We start from the raw sequence: 19,126 nt of genomic DNA, 5'->3' as shown, positions 1-19,126 counted from the left end.
AGGGGAGCGAGTGTGCTTCGTCTCCTTTTTATTAAGAGGTGTTGGATTTCCAATCCACCCTTTCCTCCGAGGTATCCTGGAGTACTATGGCCTCCAACTGCACAACCTCACGCCAGGCTCTATTATTCACATCGCGGGCTTAGTCGCTCTCTGCGAGCGCTTCCTAGGCTGCGAGGCCCATTTTGAATTATGGAGGAAGCTTTTCTACCTCGTCCCTCGCTCCCAAAAGGGATCCATATTCAAGGTGGCCGGTGCCGAAGTGTGGCGCATAGCCGGGACCGGATACCCATCCGGTACTCCAAAGAAGGCATTCGAAGAGTGGCCCTCGGAGTGGTTTTATATTAAAGATGTCATGCTCTCCGACACAATCCGACGAGGCCTACCCGCGTTTTCCAATGCTCCGTTAAAGAGGCACCATAGATGGCGCCCCCGAAGCCTCGAGGAGGAAGACAATGCGAAGGTTCAGAAGCTAATGGACAAGATAAAAATAATCGCCCAATCCGGACTGTCCATTATTGAGGTAATGTCAATTTCAATAACGTGGGGCGTTTAGCCGCTCCAATCCAGAGGACTCCCCATGTGGCATTATAACAAAGATGACGACGCGTCTCGATGCAGACGTAAGGGTCCGGACAACTTCGCCGCCTTGGCCGCCATGTTGGCTGACCTTTTTAAGGGGGAGAAAGAGGAATTCACTCGCCTTAAGGGCCGAGATGGCTTTTCCATATACAACCCTCCCAGCTGGGTAAGCCTTTGCTCAGTAACTTTACTTAATACTCCTCCTGAGTCTCACCCAGCTGAACTTAACCCCACCATTTCTTAACAGGAATGGAGGAAAGTTGTCGCGGAGACCTATAGCCCAGCACCGCAGCCGGAGGACCATAATCGGGACCTGGATCTCGGATTCGAAGAGGATTCAGATATATCCGTAGAGCTTAAGGAGGATTTTTTATCAAACGAGTTATGATGGCACGGAAGTGGCCATTACAGCCGACTACCCCGGCCTTCTCCCTTCCTCTCACGTAAGTACCCTGGAGATGTCTCCTCAAAAAAGAGTTTTATTGTTGCGCTTCACCCACTACAGTGTCTCGTATTTTAAAGGGGCGGCACTCCACTCGCCACTCCGCACCAGAGGCATCCCTTAAAAGGGGGGAGCCCGTGCAAGGTGGAAAGATTAGTCCTTTTTCCTTCTCGCGAACCACGGGAGCGCCCAGCGCCCAGAAGAGCAAAGCTCATTTTCAAAACAGGGTCAAGCGGCGCATTAAAAAGGGCTGGCCCGTTAAAAGGACGCTTACTTTGCGAACGACTCGCGACCGTGCTCCCAATCTGGATCTGGATATGAGATTGAATAAAGTTATGATATCGGATCGGAGTACCAATGCATCCGTACTGACTGGCAATAGTTGAGCCGCATAAAGCAAGCAGTTCGGGATTTGCGAATGAATGCTGGGCTGGGCCACCTCAAATGGCGTGAGCCGCACGCGGGGAGACCCGCACGTACGGTTTTCAGGGGGATCCGGCCGGCCGGCGCCCACCCGACTGCCGGTTTGCAACTCCGAAGCTGAAAAGGAAAAGTAACGTTAGCCGGTTTGCAGTTCGTTACCTGACTGCTCCGCGTTCACGCGAAAAGATAGGTCCTCGAAGAGAAAAGTGGATGGCGACACTACCCAGTGATACGTCTCCAACGTATCTATATTTTTTGATTGCTCCATGCTATATTATCTACTATTTTGGGCAATATTGGGCTTTATTTTCCACTTTTATATTATTTTTGGGACTAACCTATTAACCGGAGGCCTAGCCCAGATTTGCTGTTTTATGCCTAGTTCAGTGTTTCGACGAAAAAGAATATCAAACGGAGTCAAAACGGAACGAAATCAACTGGAGAAGTTATTTTTGGAAGGAAACCTACCGGATAGACTTGGACCCTACGTCAGAAGATGAAGGAGGTGCTCACGAGGGTAGGGGGGCGCCCCTCTGCCTCATGGCCCCCCCTTCGGTCCACCGACGTACTCCTTTCACCCATATATACCCACGTATCATAAAACTTCTGGAACCGAGATTAGATCGGGAGTTCCGACGCCAGAAGCCTCCTTAGCCACCGAAAACCAATCTAGACCCGTTCCGGCACCCTGCCGGAGGGGGCAATCCTTCTCCGGTGGCCATCTTCATCATCCCGGTGCTCTCCATGACGAGGAGGGAGTAGTTCTCCCTCGGGGCTGAGGGTATGTACCAGTAGCTATGTGTTTGATCTCTCTCTCTCTCTCTCTCTCGTGTTTAGGCAGATTGCTGTTATGTTTGCATTGTTTGCATATGTTTGCTTCTTTAATGATTCTATTTGAGGATAGGACTATTAAATATGTAGAGTCATTTAGTATGCAATGTTGAATAATAATTCTAGTGATTTGCTACAGTATAGTATGATAAGGTTTTGGCAATGGTTTATACTAACTTATCTCACGAGTCCTTGTTGAGTTTTATGTGGATGATGTTGGGGAACGTAGTAATTTCAAAAAAAATCCTACGCACACGCAAGATCATGGTGATGCATAGCAACGAGAGGGGAGAGTGTGATCTACGTACCCTTGTAGATCGACAATGGAAGCGTTTGGTTGATGTAGTCGTACGTCTCCACGACCCGACCGATCAAGCACCGAAACTACGACACCTCCGAGTTTTAGCACACATTCAGCTCGATGACGATCCCCGGACTCCGATCCAACAAAGTGTCGGGGATGAGTTCCGTCAGCACGACGGCGTGGTGATGATCTTGATGCACTACCGTTGCAGGGCTTCGCCTAAGCACCGCCACAATATTATCGAGGACTATGGTGGAATGGGGCACCGCACACGGCTAAGAATATGATCACGTGGATCAACTTGTGTGTCAAGGGGTGTCTTCTGCCTCCGTATATAAAGGATCAAGGGGAGGAGGCCGGCCGGCCCTCTATGGCGCGCCAAGGAGGAGTCCTCCTCCTAGTTGGAGTAGGACTCCTACTAGGAGGGGGAAAGAAGTGGGGAGGGAGAGGGAAAGGGGGGCGCCGCCCCCCCTCTCCTAGTCCAATTCGGACCAGGGAGGAGGAGGCGTGCGGCCCACCTTTGGCTGCCCCTCTCTCTCTCCACTAAGGCCCATATGGCCCATTACTTCTCCCAGGGGGGTTCCGGTAACCCTCCGGCTCTCCGGTTTTCTCTGAAATCACCCGGAACACTTCCGGTGTCCGAATATAGCCGTCCAATATATCAATCTTTATGTCTCGACCATTTCAAGACTCCTCATCATGTCCGTGATCACATCCGGGACTCCGAACTAACTTCGGTACATCAAAACTCATAAACTCATAATATAACTGTCATCGAAACCTTAAGCGTGCGGACCCTACGGGTTCGAGAATAATGTAGACATGACCGAGACACGTCTCCGGTCAATAACCAATAGCGGAACCTGGATGCTCATATTGGCTCCTACATATTCTACGAAGATCTTTATCGGTCAGACCGCATAACAACATACGTTGTTCCCTTTGTCATCGGTATGTTACTTGCCCGAGATTCGATCGTCGGTATCCCATACCTAGTTCAATCTCGTTATCGGCAAGTCTCTTTACTCGTTCTGTAATACATCATCTCACAACTAACTCATTAGTTACAATGCTTGCAAGGCTTATGTGATGTGTATTACCGAGAGGGCCCAGAGATACCTCTCCGACAATCGGAGTGACAAATCCTAATCTCGAAATACGCCAACCCAACATGTACCTTTGGAGACACCTGTAGAGCACCTTTATAATCACCCATTTACGTTGTGATGTTTGGTAGCACACAAAGTGTTCCTCCGGCAAATGGGAGTTGCATAATCTCATAGTCATAGGAACATGTATAAGTCATGAAGAAAGCAATAGCAACATACTAAACGATCGGGTGCTAAGCTAATGGAATGGGTCATGTCAATCAGATCATTCATCTAATGATGTGATCCCGTTAATCAAATAGCAACTCTTTGTTTATGGCTAGGAAACATAACCATCTTTGATTAACGAGCTAGTCAAGTAGAGGCATACTAGTGACACTCTGTTTGTCTATGTATTAACACATGTATTACGTTTCCGGTTAATACAATTCTAGCATGAATAATAAACATTTATCATGATATAAGGAAATAAATAATAACTTCATTTTTGCCTCTAGGGCATATTTCCTTCAGTCTCCCACTTGCACTAGAGTCAATAATCTAGATTACACAGTAATGATTCTAACACCCATGGAGCCTTGGTGCTGATCATGTTTTGCTTGTGGAAGAGGCTTAGTCAACGGCTCTGCAACATTTAGATCCATATGTATCTTGCAAATCTCTATGTCTCCCACCTGGACTAGATCCCGGATGAAATTGAAGCGTCTTTTGATGTGCTTGGTTCTCTTGTGAAATCTGGATTCCTTTGCCAAGGCAATTGCACCAGTATTGTCACAAAAGATTTTCATTGGACCCGATGCACTAGGTATGACACCTAGATCGGATATGAACTCCTTCATCCAGACTCCTTCATTTGCTGCTTCCGAAGCAGCTATGTACTCCGCTTCACTTGTAGATCCCGCTACAACGCTTTGTTTAGAACTGCACCAACTGACAGATCCACCGTTTAATGTAAACACGTATCCGGTTTGCGATTTAGAATCGTCTGGATCAGTGTCAAAGCTTGCATCAACGTAACCTTTTACGATGAGCTCATTGTCACCTCCATATATGAGAAACATATCCTTAGTCCTTTTCAGGTATTTCAGGATGTTCTTGACCGCTGTCCAGTGATCCACTCCTGGATCACTTTGGTACCTCCCTGCTAGACTTATAGCAAGGCACATATCAGGTCTGATACACAGCATTGCATACATGATAGAGCCTATGGCTGAAGCATAGGGAACATCTTTCATTTTCTCTCTATCTTCTGCAGTGGTCGGGCATTGAGTTTTACTCAACTTCACACCTTGTAACACAGGCAAGAACCCTTTCTTTGCTTGATCCATTTTGAACTTCTTCAAAACTTTGTCAAGGTACGTGCTTTGTGAAAGTTCAATTAAGCTTCTTGATCTATCTCTATAGATCTTGATGCCCAATATGTAAGCAGCTTCACCGAGGTCTTTCATTGAAAAACTCTTATTCAAGTATCCCTTTATGCTATCCAGAAATTCTATATCATTTCCAATTAGTAATATGTCATCCACATATAATATCAGAAATGCTACAGAGCTCCCACTCACTTTCTTGTAAATACAGGCTTCTCCAAAAGTCTGTATAAAACCAAATGCTTTGATCACACTATCAAAGCGTTTATTCCAACTCCGAGAGGCTTGCACCAGTCCATAAATGGATCGCTGGAGCTTGCACACTTTGTTAGCTCCCTTTGGATCGACAAAACCTTCTGGTTGCATCATATACAACTCTTCTTCCAGAAATCCATTCAGGAATGCAGTTTTTACATCCATCTGCCAAATTTCATAATCATAAAATGCTGTAATTGCTAACTGTTGGGGAACGTAGCATAAATTCAAAATTTTCCTACGTGTCACCAAGATCTATCTATGGAGAGACTAGCAACAAGGGGAAGGAGAGTGCATCTACATACCCTTGTAGATCGCTAAGCGGAAGCGTTCAAGTGAACGGGGTTGATGGAGTCGTACTCGTCGTGATTCAAATCACCGATGATCCTAGTGCCGAACGGACAGTACCTCCGTGTTCAACACACGTACGGAAGGGAGACGTCTCCCATGCCTTGATCCAGCAAGGAGGAGGGAGAGGTTGATGGAGATCCAGCAGCACGACGGCGTGGTGGAAGTAGCGGGATTCCAACAGGGCTTCGCTAAGCGCTGCGGGAGGAGGTAGATGTGTCACGGGAGAGAGAGGGAGGCGCCAGGCCTTAGATTGATTTGCTCCTCCTTTTCCCCACTATATATAGGGCCAAGGGAGAGGGGAAGGCGCAGCCCTTGCCCCTTCCTCCAAGGAAGGGTGCGGCCAAGGCTGGGGAGGAGTCCATCCTCCCCAAGGCACCTCGGAGGTGCCTTCCCTTTTTAGGACTCTCCCCTTTTTCCCATCTCTTGGCGCATGGGCCTTTTGGGGCTGGTGCCCTTGGCCCATGTAGGCCAAGGCACATCCCCTACAGCCCATGTGGCCCCCCGGGGCAGGTGGCCCCACCCGGTGGACCCCCGGGACCCTTCCGGTGGTCCCGGTACAATACCGATGACCCCGAAACTTGTCCCGATGGCCGAAATAGCACTTCCTATATATAATTCTTTACCTCCGGACCATTCCGGAACTCCTCGTGACGTCCGGGATCTCATCCGGGACTCCGAACAACTTTCGGGTTACCGCATACTAATATCTCTACAACCCTAGCGTCACCGAACCTTAAGTGTTGTAGACCCTACGGGTTCGGGAGACATGTAGACATGACCGAGATGTTCTCCGGTCAATAACCAATAGCGGGATCTGGATACCCATGATGGCTCCCACATGTTCCACGATGATCTCATCGGATGAACCACGATGTCAAGGACTTAATCAATCCCGTATACAATTCCCTTTGTCTATCGGTATGTTACTTGCCCGAGATTCGATCGTCGGTATCCAATACCTTGTTCAATCTCGTTACCGGCAAGTCTCTTTACTCGTTCCGTAACACATCATCCCATGATCAACTCCTTGGTCACATTGCGCATATGATGATGTCCTACCGAGTGGGCCCAGAGATACCTCTCCGTCTTACACGGAGTGACAAATCCCAGTCTCGATTCGTGCCAACCCAACAGACACTTTCGGAGATACCTGTAATGCACCTTTATAGTCACCCAGTTACGTTGTGACGTTTGATACACCCAAAGCATTCCTACGGTATCCGGGAGTTGCACAATCTCATGGTCTAAGGAAATGATACTTGACATTAGAAAAGCTATAGCATATGAACTACACGATCTAGTGCTATGCTTAGGATTGGGTCTTGTCCATCACATGATTCTCCTAATGATGTGATCCCGTTATCAACGACATCCAATGTCCATGGTCAGGAAACCGTAACCATCTATTGATCAACGAGCTAGTCAACTAGAGGCTTACTAGGGACATGGTGTTGTCTATGTATCCACACATGTATCTGAGTTTCCTATCAATACAATTATAGCATGGATAATAAACGATTATCATGAACAAGGAAATATAATAATAACCAATTTATTATTGCCTCTAGGGCATATTTCCAACAGTCTCCCACTTGCACTAGAGTCAATAATCTAGTTCACATCGCCATGTGATTAACATTCACAGGTCACATCGCCATGTGACTAACACCCAAGAGTTTACTAGAGTCAGTAGTCTAGTTCACATCACTATGTGATTAATACTCAATGAGTTTTAGGTTTGATCATGTTGCTTGTGAGAGAGGTTTTAGTCAACGGGTCTGAACCTTTCAGATCTGTGTGTGCTTTACAAATCTCTATGTCATCTCCTAGATGCAGCTATCACGCTCTATTTGGAGCTAATCCAAATAACTGTTCTACTTTGAGCTATTCTAAATTGTTGCTCCATTATACGTATCCGGTATCTCTACTCAGAGCTATCCGGATAGGTGTTAAGCTTGCATCGACGTAACTCTTTACGACGAACTCTTTTACCACCTCCATAATCGAGAAAATTCCTTAGTCCACTAGTTACTAAGGATAATTTGACCGTTGTCCTGTGATCCATTCATGGATCACTCTTGTACCCCTTGACTGACTCATGGCAAGGCACACTTCAGGTGCGGTACACAGCATAGCATACTGTAGAGCCTACGTCTTAAGAATAGGGGACGACCTTCGTCCTTTCTCTCTATTCTGCCGCGGTCGAGCTTTAAGTCTTAACTTCATACCTTACAACTCAGGTAAGAACTCCTTCTTTGACTGATCCATCTTGAACACCTTCAAGATCACGTCAAGGCATGTGCTCATTTGAAAGTACTATTAAGTGTTTTGATCTATCCTTATAGATCTTGATGCTCAATGCTCAAGTAGCTTAATCCAGGCTTTCCATTGAAAAACACTTTCCAAATAACCCTATATGCTTCCCAGAAATTCTACGTCATTTCCGATCAATAACATATATTCATCAGAAATTCTATAGTGCTCCCACTCACTTCTTTGGAAATACCAGTTTCTCATAAACTTTGTATACACCCAAAATCTTTGATCATCTCATCAAAGCATACATTCCAACTCCGAGATGCTTACTCCAGTCCTCAGAAGGATTGCTGGAGCTTTGCATACTTATTAGCATCTTTCAGGATTGACAAAACCTTCCGGTTGTATCACATACAACCTTTCCTCAAGAAAATCGTCGAGGAAACAATGTTTTGACATCCTATCTGCAAGATTTCATAAATAATGCAGTAATCGCTAATATAATTCCAACAGACTCTTAGCATCTCTACGAGCGAGAAAGTCTCACCGTAGTCAACTCCTTGAACTTGTCGGGAAACATCTTAACGACAAGTCGAGCTTTCTTAATGGTGACATTTACCATCATTGTCCGTCTTCCTTTTAAAATCCATCTACACTCAACAGCCTTACGACCATCAAGTAGTTCTTCCAAAGTCTACACTTTGTTTTCATACATGGATCCTCTCTCGGATTATATGGCCTCAAGCCATTTATCGGAATCCAGGCCCACCATCGCTTCTCCATAGCTCGTAGGTTCATTGTTGTCTAGCAACATGACTTCCAACACAGGGTTACGTACCACTCTGAAGTAGTACGCATCCTTGTCATCCTACGATGTTTGGTAGTGACTTGATCTGAAGTCTCATGATCAATATCATAAGCTTCCACTTCAATTGGTGTAGGTGCCACAGGAACAACTCTTTGTGCCCTGCTATACACTAGTTGAAGTAACGGTTCAATAACCTCATCAAGTCTCCACCATCCTCCCACTCAATTCTTTCGAGAGAAACTTTTCCTCGAGAAAGGACCCGATTCTAGAAACAATCCCTTATTGCTTTCGGATCTGAGACAGGAGGTATACCCAACTGTTTTGGGTGTCCTATGAAGATGCATTTATCCGCTTTGGGTTCGAGCTTATCAGCCTGAAACTTTTCCACATAAGCGTCGCAGCCCCAAACTTTTAAGAAATGACAGCTTAGGTTTCTCTAAACCATAGTTCATACGGTGTCATCTCATCGGAATTATGTGGTGCCCTATTTAAAGTGAATGTGGTTGTCTCTAATGCCTAACCCATAAACTATCGTGGTAATTCGATAAGAGACATCATGGTATGCATCATATCCAATAGGGTGCAGTTATGATGTTCGGACACACCATCACACTATGGTGTTCCAGGCTGTATCAGTTGTGAAACAATTTCCACAATGTCTTAATTCTGTGCCAAACTCGTAATTCAGATATTCATCTCTATGATCATATCATAGATATTTTATCCTCTTGTCACGACGATCTTTCAACTTCACCCTGAAATTACTTGAACCTTTCAATAATTCAGACTTGTGATTCATCAAGTAAATATACTCAACATCTACTCAAATCATTTGTGAAGTAAGAACATAACGATATCCACTACATGCCTCAGCACTCATTGGACTGCACACATCAAAATGTATTACTTCCAACAGGTTGCTTTCTAGTTCCATTTTACCGAAAACGAGGCTTTCAGTCATCTTGCCCATGTGGTATGATTTGCATGTCTCAAGTGATTCAAAATCAAGTGAGTCCAAACGGTCCATTTGCATGGAGTTTCTTCATGCATATACACCAATAGACATGGTTCGCATGTCTCAAACCTTTCAAAAACGAGTGAGTCCAAAGATCCATCAACATGGAGCTTCTTCATGCGTTTTATACCGATATGACTTAAGTGGCAGTGCCACAAGTAGGTGGTACTATCTTATATCTTTTGGCATGAACATGTGTGTCACTACGATCGAGATTCAATAAACCATTCATCATAGGTGCAAGACCATTGAAGGTATTACTCAAATAAACAGAGTAACCATTATTCTCCTTAAATGAATAACCGTATTGCGGTAGACATAATCCAATCATGTCTATGCTCAAAGCAAACACCAAATAACAATTATTTAGGTTTAACACCAATCTCAATGGTAGAGGGAGCGTGCGATGCTTTATCATATCAACATCGGAAATACTTCCAACACATATCGTCAGCTCACCTTTAGCTAGTCTCCGTTTATTCCGTAGCTTTTATTTAGAGTTACTAACACTTAGCAACCGAACCGGTATCTAATACCCTGGTGCTACTAGGAGTACTAGTAAAGTACACATCAACACAATGTATATCCAATATACTTCTATCGACCTTGCCAGCCTTCTTATCTACCAAGTATCTAGGGTAATTATGCTCCAGTGGCTGTTCCCCTTATTACAGAAGCACTTAGTCTCGGGTTTGGGTTCAACCTTGGGTTTCTTCACTAGAGCAGCAGCTGAATTGCCGTTTCATGAAGTATCCCTTTGTGCCCTTGCCCTTCTTGAAACTAGTGGTTTCACCAACCATCAACAATTGATGCTCCTTCTTGATTTCTACTTTTGTGGTGTCATACATCACGAACATCTCAAGGATCATCATACATGTCCCCGATATATTATAGTTCATCATGAAGCTCTAGCAGCTTGGTGGTAATGACTTCGGAGAAACATCACTATCTTATCTGGAAGATTAACTCCCACTTGATTCAAGTGATTGTTGTACTCAGACAATCTGAGCACAAGCTCAACAATTGAGCTTTTCTCCTTAGTTTGCAGGCTAAGAAAATCGTCGGAGGTCTTATACCTCTTGACGTGGGCACGAGCCTGAAATCCCAATTTCAGCCCTTAAAACATCTCATATGTTTCGTGACGTTTCAAAAAACGTCTTTGGTGCCTCAATTCTAAACCATTTAACTGAACTATCACGTAGTTATCAAAACGTGTATGTCAGATGTTCGCAACATCCACAGACGACGTTCGAGGTTCAGCACACTGAGCGGTGCATTAAGGACATAAGCCTTCTATGAAGCAATGAGGACAATCCTCAGTTTACGGACCTAGTCCGCATAATTGCTACTATCAACTTTCAACTAATTTTTTTTCTCTAGGATCATATCTAAACAGTAGAACTATAGCGTGAGCTACGACATAATTTGCAAAATCCTTTTGACTATGTTCAGGATAATTAAGTTCATCTTATGAACTCCCACTTAGATAGACATCCCTCTAGTCATCTAAGTGATTACATGATCCGAGTGAACTAGGCCGTGTCCGATCATCACGTGAGACGGACTAGTCAACGTCGGTGAACATCTTCATGTTGATCGTATCTTCTATACGACTCATGCTCGACCTTTTGGTCTCTGTGTTCCAAGGCCATGTCTTCACATGCTAGGCTCGTCAAGTTAACCCTAAGTGTTTTTGCATGTGTAAAACTTCTTACACCCGTTGTATGTGAACGAAAGAATCTATCACACCCGATTAACACGTGATGCTTCGAAACGACGAACTGTAGCAACGGTGCACAGTTAGGGGAGAACACTTCTTGAAATTTTAATGAGGGATCATCTTATTTACTACCGTCGTACTAAGCAAATAAGATGTATAAACATGATAAACATCATATGCAATCAAATAGTGACATGATATGGCCAATATCATGTAGCTCCTTTGATCTCCATCTTGGGGCTCCATGATCATCTATTACAAGAACATGATCAATCTCATACATTACATATATCATTCATCACATCCTTTTGGACATATCACATCACATAGCATACCCTGCAAAAACAAGTTAGACGTCCTCTAATTGTTGTTTGCATGTTTTATGTGGCTGCTATGGGTTTCTAGCAAGAACGTTTCTTACCTACGCAAAACCACAACGTGATATGCCAATTGCTATTTACCCTTCATAAGGACCCTTTTCATCGAATCCGATCCGACTAAAGTAGGAGAGACAGACACCCGCTAGCCACCTTATGCAACTAGTGCATGTTTGTCGGTGGAACCGGTCTCATGTAAGAATACGTGTAAGGTCGGTCCGGGCCTTTGTGTTCTACTCGTGCATAGAATCTACGCAATAGACCTAGCTCATGATGCCACTGTTGGGGAACGTAGCATAAATTCAAAATTTTCCTACGTGTCACCAAGATCTATCTATGGAGAGACTAGCAACGAGGGGAAGGAGAGTGCATCTACATACCCTTGTAGATCGCTAAGCGGAAGCGTTCAAGTGAACGGGGTTGATGGAGTCGTACTCGTCGTGATTCAAATCACCGATGATCCTAGTGCCGAACGGACAGCACCTCCGCGTTCAACACACGTACGGAAGGGAGACGTCTCCCATGCCTTGATCCAGCAAGGAGGAGGGAGAGGTTGATGGATATCCAGCAGCACGACGGCGTGGTGGAAGTAGTGGGATTCCAACAGGGCTTCGCTAAGCGCTGCGGGAGGAGGTAGATGTGTCACGGGAGGGAGAGGGAGGCACCAGGGCTTAGATTGGTTTGCTCCTCCTTTTCCCCACTATATATAGGGCCAAGGGAGAGGGGAAGGCGCAGCCCTTGCCCCTTCCTCCAAGGAAGGGTGCGGCCAAGGGTGGGGAGGAGTCCATCCTCCCCAAGGCACCTCGGAGGTGCCTTCCCTTTTCAAGACTCTCCCCTTTTTCCCATCTCTTGGCGCATGGGCCTTTTGGGGCTGGTGCCCTTGGCCCATTTAGGCCAAGGCACATCCCCTACAGCCCATGTGGCCCCCCGGGGCAGGTGGCCCCACCCGGTGGACCCCCGGGACCCTTCCGGTGGTCCCGGTACAATACCGATGACCCCGAAACTTGTCCCGATGGCCGAAATAGCACTTCCTATATATAATTCTTTACCTCCGGACCATTTCGGAACTCCTCGTGACGTCTGGGATCTCATCCGGGACTCCGAACAACTTTCGGGTTACCGCATACTAATATCTCTCCAACCCTAGCGTCACCGAACCTTAAGTGTGTAGACCCTACGGGTTCGGGAGACATGCAGACATGACCGAGACGTTCTCCGGTCAATAACCAATAGCGGGATCTGGATACCCATGATGCCTCCCACATGTTCCACGATGATCTCATCGGATGAACCACGATGTCAAGGACTTAATCAATCCCGTATACAATTCCCTTTGTCTATCGGTATGTTACTTGCCCGAGATTCGATCGTCGGTATCCCAATACCTTGTTCAATCTCGTTACCGGCAAGTCTCTTTTACTCGTTCCGTAACACATCATCCCGTGATCAACTCTTTGGTCACATTGCGCATATGATGATGTCCTACCGAGTGGGCCCAGAGATACCTCTTCGCTTACACGGAGTGACAAATCCCAGTCTCGATTCGTGCCAACCCAACAGACACTTTCGGAGATACCTGTAGTGCACCTTTATAATCACCCAGTTACGTTGTGACGTTTGGTACACCCAAAGCACTCCTACGGTATCCGGGAGTTGCACAATCTCATGGTCTAAGGAAATGATACTTGACATTAGAAAAGCTTTAGCATATGAACTACACGATCTAGTGCTATGCTTAGGATTGGGTCTTGTCCATCACATCATTCTCCTAATGATGTGATCCCGTTATCAACGACATCCAATGTCCATGGTCAGGAAACCGTAACCATCTATTGATCAACGAGCTAGTCAACTAGAGGCTCACTAGGGACATGGTGTTGTCTATGTATCCACACATGTATCTGAGTTTCCTGTCAATACAATTATAGCATGGATAATAAACAATTATCATGAACAAGGAAATATAATAATAACCAATTTATTATTGCCTCTAGGGCATATTTCCAACACTAACATGATTCGGACGGACTTAAGCATCGCTACGGGTGAGAAGGTCTCATCGTAGTCAATCCCTTGAACTTGCCGAAAACCTTTCGCGACAGTCGAGCTTTGTAGACAGTAATATTCCGTCAGCGTCAGTCTTCTTCTTGAAGATCCATTTATTCTCAATTGCTTGCCGATCATCGGGCAAGTCAACCAAAGTCCATACTTTGTTCTCATACATGGATCCCATCTCAGATTTCATGGCTTCAAGCCATTTTGCGGAATCTGGGCTCACCATCGCTTCTTCATAGTTTGTAGGTTCATCATGATCTAGTAGCATGACTTCCAGAACAGGATTACCGTACCACTCTGGCGCGGATCTCACTCTGGTTGATCTACGAGGTTCAGTAGTATCTTGTCTGAAGTTTCATGATCATCTCATTAGCTTCCTCACTAACTGTGTAGGTGTCAGAAACAGTTTTCTGTGATGCACTACTTTCCAATAAGGGAGCAGGTACAGTTACCTCGTCAAGTTCTACTTTCCTCCCACTCACTTCTTTCGAGAGAAACTCCTTCTCCAGAAAGTTTCCGAACTTAGCAACAAAAGTCTTGCCTTCGGATCTGTGATAGAAGGTGTATCCAATAGTCTCCTTTGGATATCCTATGAAGACACATTTCTCCGATTTGGGTTCGAGCTTATCAAGGTTGAAGCTTTTTCACATAAGCATCGCAGCCCCAAACTTTCAGAAACGACAACTTTGGTTTCTTGCCAAACCACAGTTCATAAGGCGTCGTCTCAACGGATTTTGATGGTGCCCTATTTAACGTGAATGCGGCCGTCTCTAGAGCGTATCCCCAAAACGATAGCGGTAAATCAGTAAGAGACATCATAGATCGCACCATATCTAGTAAAGTACGATTACGACGTTCGGACACACCATTACGTTGTGGTGTTCCGGGTGGCGTGAGTTGCGAAACTATTCCACAATTTTTCAAATGTACACCAAACTCGTAACTCAAATATTCTCCTCCACGATCAGATTGTAGAAACTTTATTTTTCTTGTTACGATGATTTTCAACTTCACTCTGAAATTCTTGAACTTTTCAAACGTTTCAGACTTATGTTTCATTAAGTAGATATACCCATATATCTGCTTAAGTCATCTGTGAAGGTGAGAAAATAACGATATCCGCCACGAGCCTCAATATTCATCGGACCACATACATCTGTATGTATGATTTCCAACAAATCTGTTGCTCTCTCCATAGTACCGGAGAACGGTGTTTTTGTCATCTTGCCCATGAGGCACGGTTCGCAAGTACCAAGTGATTCATAATCAAGTGGTTCCAAAGTCCATCAGTATGGAGTTTCTTCATGCGCTTTACACCGATATGACCTAAACGGCAGTGCCACAAATAAGTTGCACTATCATTATCAACTCTGCATCTTTTGGCTTCAACACTCTGAATATGTGTGTCACGACTATCGAGAGTCAATAAAAATAGACCACTCTTTAAGGGTGCATGACCATAAAAGATATTACTCATATAAATAGAACAACCATTATTCTCAGATTTAAATGAATAACCGTCTCGCATCAAACAAGATCCAGATATAATGTTCATGCTTAACGGTGGCACCAAATAACAATTATTTAGGTCTAATATTAATCCCGAAGGTAGATGTAGAGGTAGCGTGCCGACTACGATCACATCGACTTTGGAACCGTTTCCAACGCGCATCGTCACCTCGTCCTTAGCCAATCGTCGCTTAATCCGTAGTCCCTGTTTCGAGTTGCAAATATTAGCAACAGAACCAGTATCAAATACCCAGGTGCTACTGCGAGCATTAGTAAGGTACACATCGATAACATGTATATCACATATACCTTTGTTCACCTTGCCATCCTTCTTATCCGCCAAATACTTGGGGCAGTTCCGCTTCCAGTGACCAGTCTGCTTGCAGTAGAAGCACTCAGTTTCAGGCTTAGGTCCAGGTTTGGGTTTCTTCTCTTGAGTAGCAACTTGCTTGCTGTTCTTTTTGAAGTTCCCCTTCTTGTTCCCTCTGCCCTTTTTCTTGAAACTAGTGGTCTTGTTGACCATCAACACTTGATGCTCCTTCTTGATTTCTACCTCCGCAGCTTTTAGCATTGCGAAGAGCTCGGGAATAGTCTTATTCATCCCTTGCATATTATAGTTCATCACGAAGCTCTTGTAGCTTGGTGGCAGTGATTGGAGAATTCTGTCAATGACGCAATCATCTGGAAGATTAACTCCCAATTGAATCAAGTGATTATTATACCCTGACATTTTGAGTATATGCTCACTGACAGAACTGTTCTCCTCCATCTTGCAGCTTTAGAACTTATTGAAGACTTCATATCTCTCAATCCGGGCATTTGCTTGAAATATTAACTTTAACTCCTGGAACATCTCATATTCTCCATGACGTTCAAAACGTCGTTGAAGTCCCGATTCTAAGCCGTAAAGCATGGCACACTGAACTATCGAGTAGTCATCAGCTTTGCTCTGCCAGACGTTCATAACATCTGGTGTTGCTCCAGCAGCAGGCCTGGCACCCAGCGGTGCTTGCAGGATGTAATTCTTCTGTGCAGCAATGAGGATAATCTTCAAGTTACGGACCCAGTCCATGTAATTGCTACCATCATCTTTCAACTTTGCTTTCTCAAGGAACGCATTAAAATTCAACGGAACAACAGCACGGGCCATCTATCTACAATTAAGCATAAACAAGCAAGATACTATCAGGTACTAAGTTTCATGATAAATTTAGGTTCAATTAATTTACTTAAAGAACTCCCACTTAGATAGACATCCCTCTAATCCTCTAAGTGATTACGTGATCCAAATCAACTAAACCATGTCCGATCATCACGTGAGATGGAGTAGTTTCATTGGTGAACATCACTATGTTGATCATATCTACTATATGATTCACGCTCGACCTTTCGGTCTCCGTGTTCCGAGGCCATATCTGTATATGCTTGGCTCGTCAAGTATAACCTGAGTATTCCGCGTGTGCAACTGTTTTGCACCCGTTGTATTTGAACGTAGAGCCTATCACACCCGATCATCACGTGGTGTCTCAGCACGAAGAACTTTCGCAACGGTGCATACTCAGGGAGAACACTTCTTGATAATTTAGTGAGAGATCATCTTATAATGCTACCGTCAATCAAAGCAAGATAACATGCATAAAAGATAAACATCACATGCAATCAATATAAGTGATATGATATGGCCATCATCATCTTGTGCTTGTGATCTCCATCTTCGAAGCACCGTCGTGATCACCATCGTCACCGGTGCGACACCTTGATCTCCATCGTAGCATCGTTGTCATCTCGCCAATCTTATGCTTCCACGACTATCGCTACCGCTTAGTGATAAAGTAAAGCATTACAGCGCGATTGCATTGCATACAATAAAGCGACAACCATATGGCTCCTGCCAGTTGCCTATAACTCGGTTACAAAAAATGATCATCTCATACAACAAAATTTAGCATCATGTCTTGACCATATCACATCACAACATGCCCTGCAAAAACAAGTTAGACGTCCTCTACTTTGTTGTTGCAAGTTTTACGTGGCTGCTACGGGCTTAAGCAAGAACCAATCTTACCTACGCATCAAAACCACAACGATAGTTTGTCAAGTTGGTGTTGTTTTAACCTTCGCAAGGACCGGGCGTAGCCACACTCGGTTCAACTAAAGTTGGAGAAACTGTCACCCGCAAGCCACCTATGTGCAAAGCACGTCGGGAGAACCGGTCTCGCGTAAGCGTACGCGTAATGTCGGTCCGGGCCGCTTCGTCCAACAATACCGCCGAACCAAAGTATGACATGCTGGTAAGCAGTATGACTTATATCGCCCACAACTCACTTGTGTTCTACTCGTGCATATAACATCAACATATAAAACCTAGGCTCGGATGCCACTGTTGGGGAACGTAGTAATTTCAAAAAAATTCCTACGCACACGCAAGATCATGGTGATGCATAGCAACGAGAGGGGAGAGTGTGATCTACGTACCCTTGTAGATCGACAACGGAAGCTTTTGGTTGATGTAGTCATACGTCTCCACGACCCGACCGATCAAGCACCGAAACTACGGCACCTCCGAGTTCTAGCACACGTTCAGCTCGATGACGATCCCCGGACTCCGATCCAGCAAAGTGTCAGGGATGAGTTCCGTCAGCACGACGGTGTGGTGACGATCTTTATGCACTACCGTCGCAGGGCTTTGCCTAAGCACCGCTACAATATTATCGAGGACTATGGTGGAAGGGGGCACCGCACAAGGCTAAGAATATGATCACGTGGATCAACTTGTGTGTCAAGGGGTGCTTAGGCAAAAAATTTCAGAAGAAAATAACTTGATTTAGTATTTTTATTAAATCAAAACAAAGGTCAGAAAATAGAAAAGAAAACAAAATTGGAGAAAAGCTCACCTGGCCTTACCTGCCTGGCAGCCCAGCTGGCGGCCCAGCTCCTCTAGCCGGCCCAGCCGACTGGCGATGCCAGTCATCCTCCACCTCCCGCCAGGAGGACGCGCGCGCGTGGCCGCCGCGCGCGAGCACATGCCGGCCACCTCCTGCTTCCCCGCTCGCCGCTGGAGTCACCCGACGACGCCACGCACCCCCCTTGAACACCGCTCACTCCCCCCAGTCCTCTCCTCTCCCTCACTTTCTCGCTCATGGCCGAGCGCTGCCGTCGCCACCGGCCACCGTTGCCGCAGCCACCGCCTCCCCCTCGCCCTCTCTCCGTGTCTGCGAGCTCCGCCACCTCGCCCTGAAGCTCTCCGTCGAGCCACGCGCCTCGGGAGGCCCTGGAGCACCTCCATCGCCGCCGTCTTCATCTCCGGCCGCCGTGGATCCCCATCGCCGCCCCGCCGTCTTCAGTGCATCCCCGAGCTCGCCGTCAAGCCCACCGAGACCGCTGTGAGCTGCTGCTCCTCCTCTCCCTCTCCGTTTGCTCGCTTGCCTGCCGTAGCCGCTGCCTCGCCGATGACCGTGACCGTCGCCGCCTGAGCTCGTCGCCGACGCAGCTCCGGTGACCAAATAGTCGCCCCAGCAAGTCCAAACCTCTCCCCGCACCATGCAGAGGCCGTAGGTGCTACGCCCGCATCGCCACGCCCACTGCAGCTTCGAACCCGAGCTCAACCGAACTCCGGCCGCCGCGGACTTGCTCGCCATCGTTGGCTCCGGCCACCATAGGTCCGGCCTCCACCACCACTAGACGCGCGCCTGCAAGAGCTCTCCAACGAACCCAAGAACAGCCTC

Source organism: Triticum urartu, chromosome 2, assembly GCF_003073215.2.
Source record: "Triticum urartu cultivar G1812 chromosome 2, Tu2.1, whole genome shotgun sequence".
NCBI classification, from domain to species: Eukaryota; Viridiplantae; Streptophyta; class Magnoliopsida; order Poales; family Poaceae; genus Triticum; species Triticum urartu.
This window is presented reverse-complemented; position numbering follows the sequence as displayed.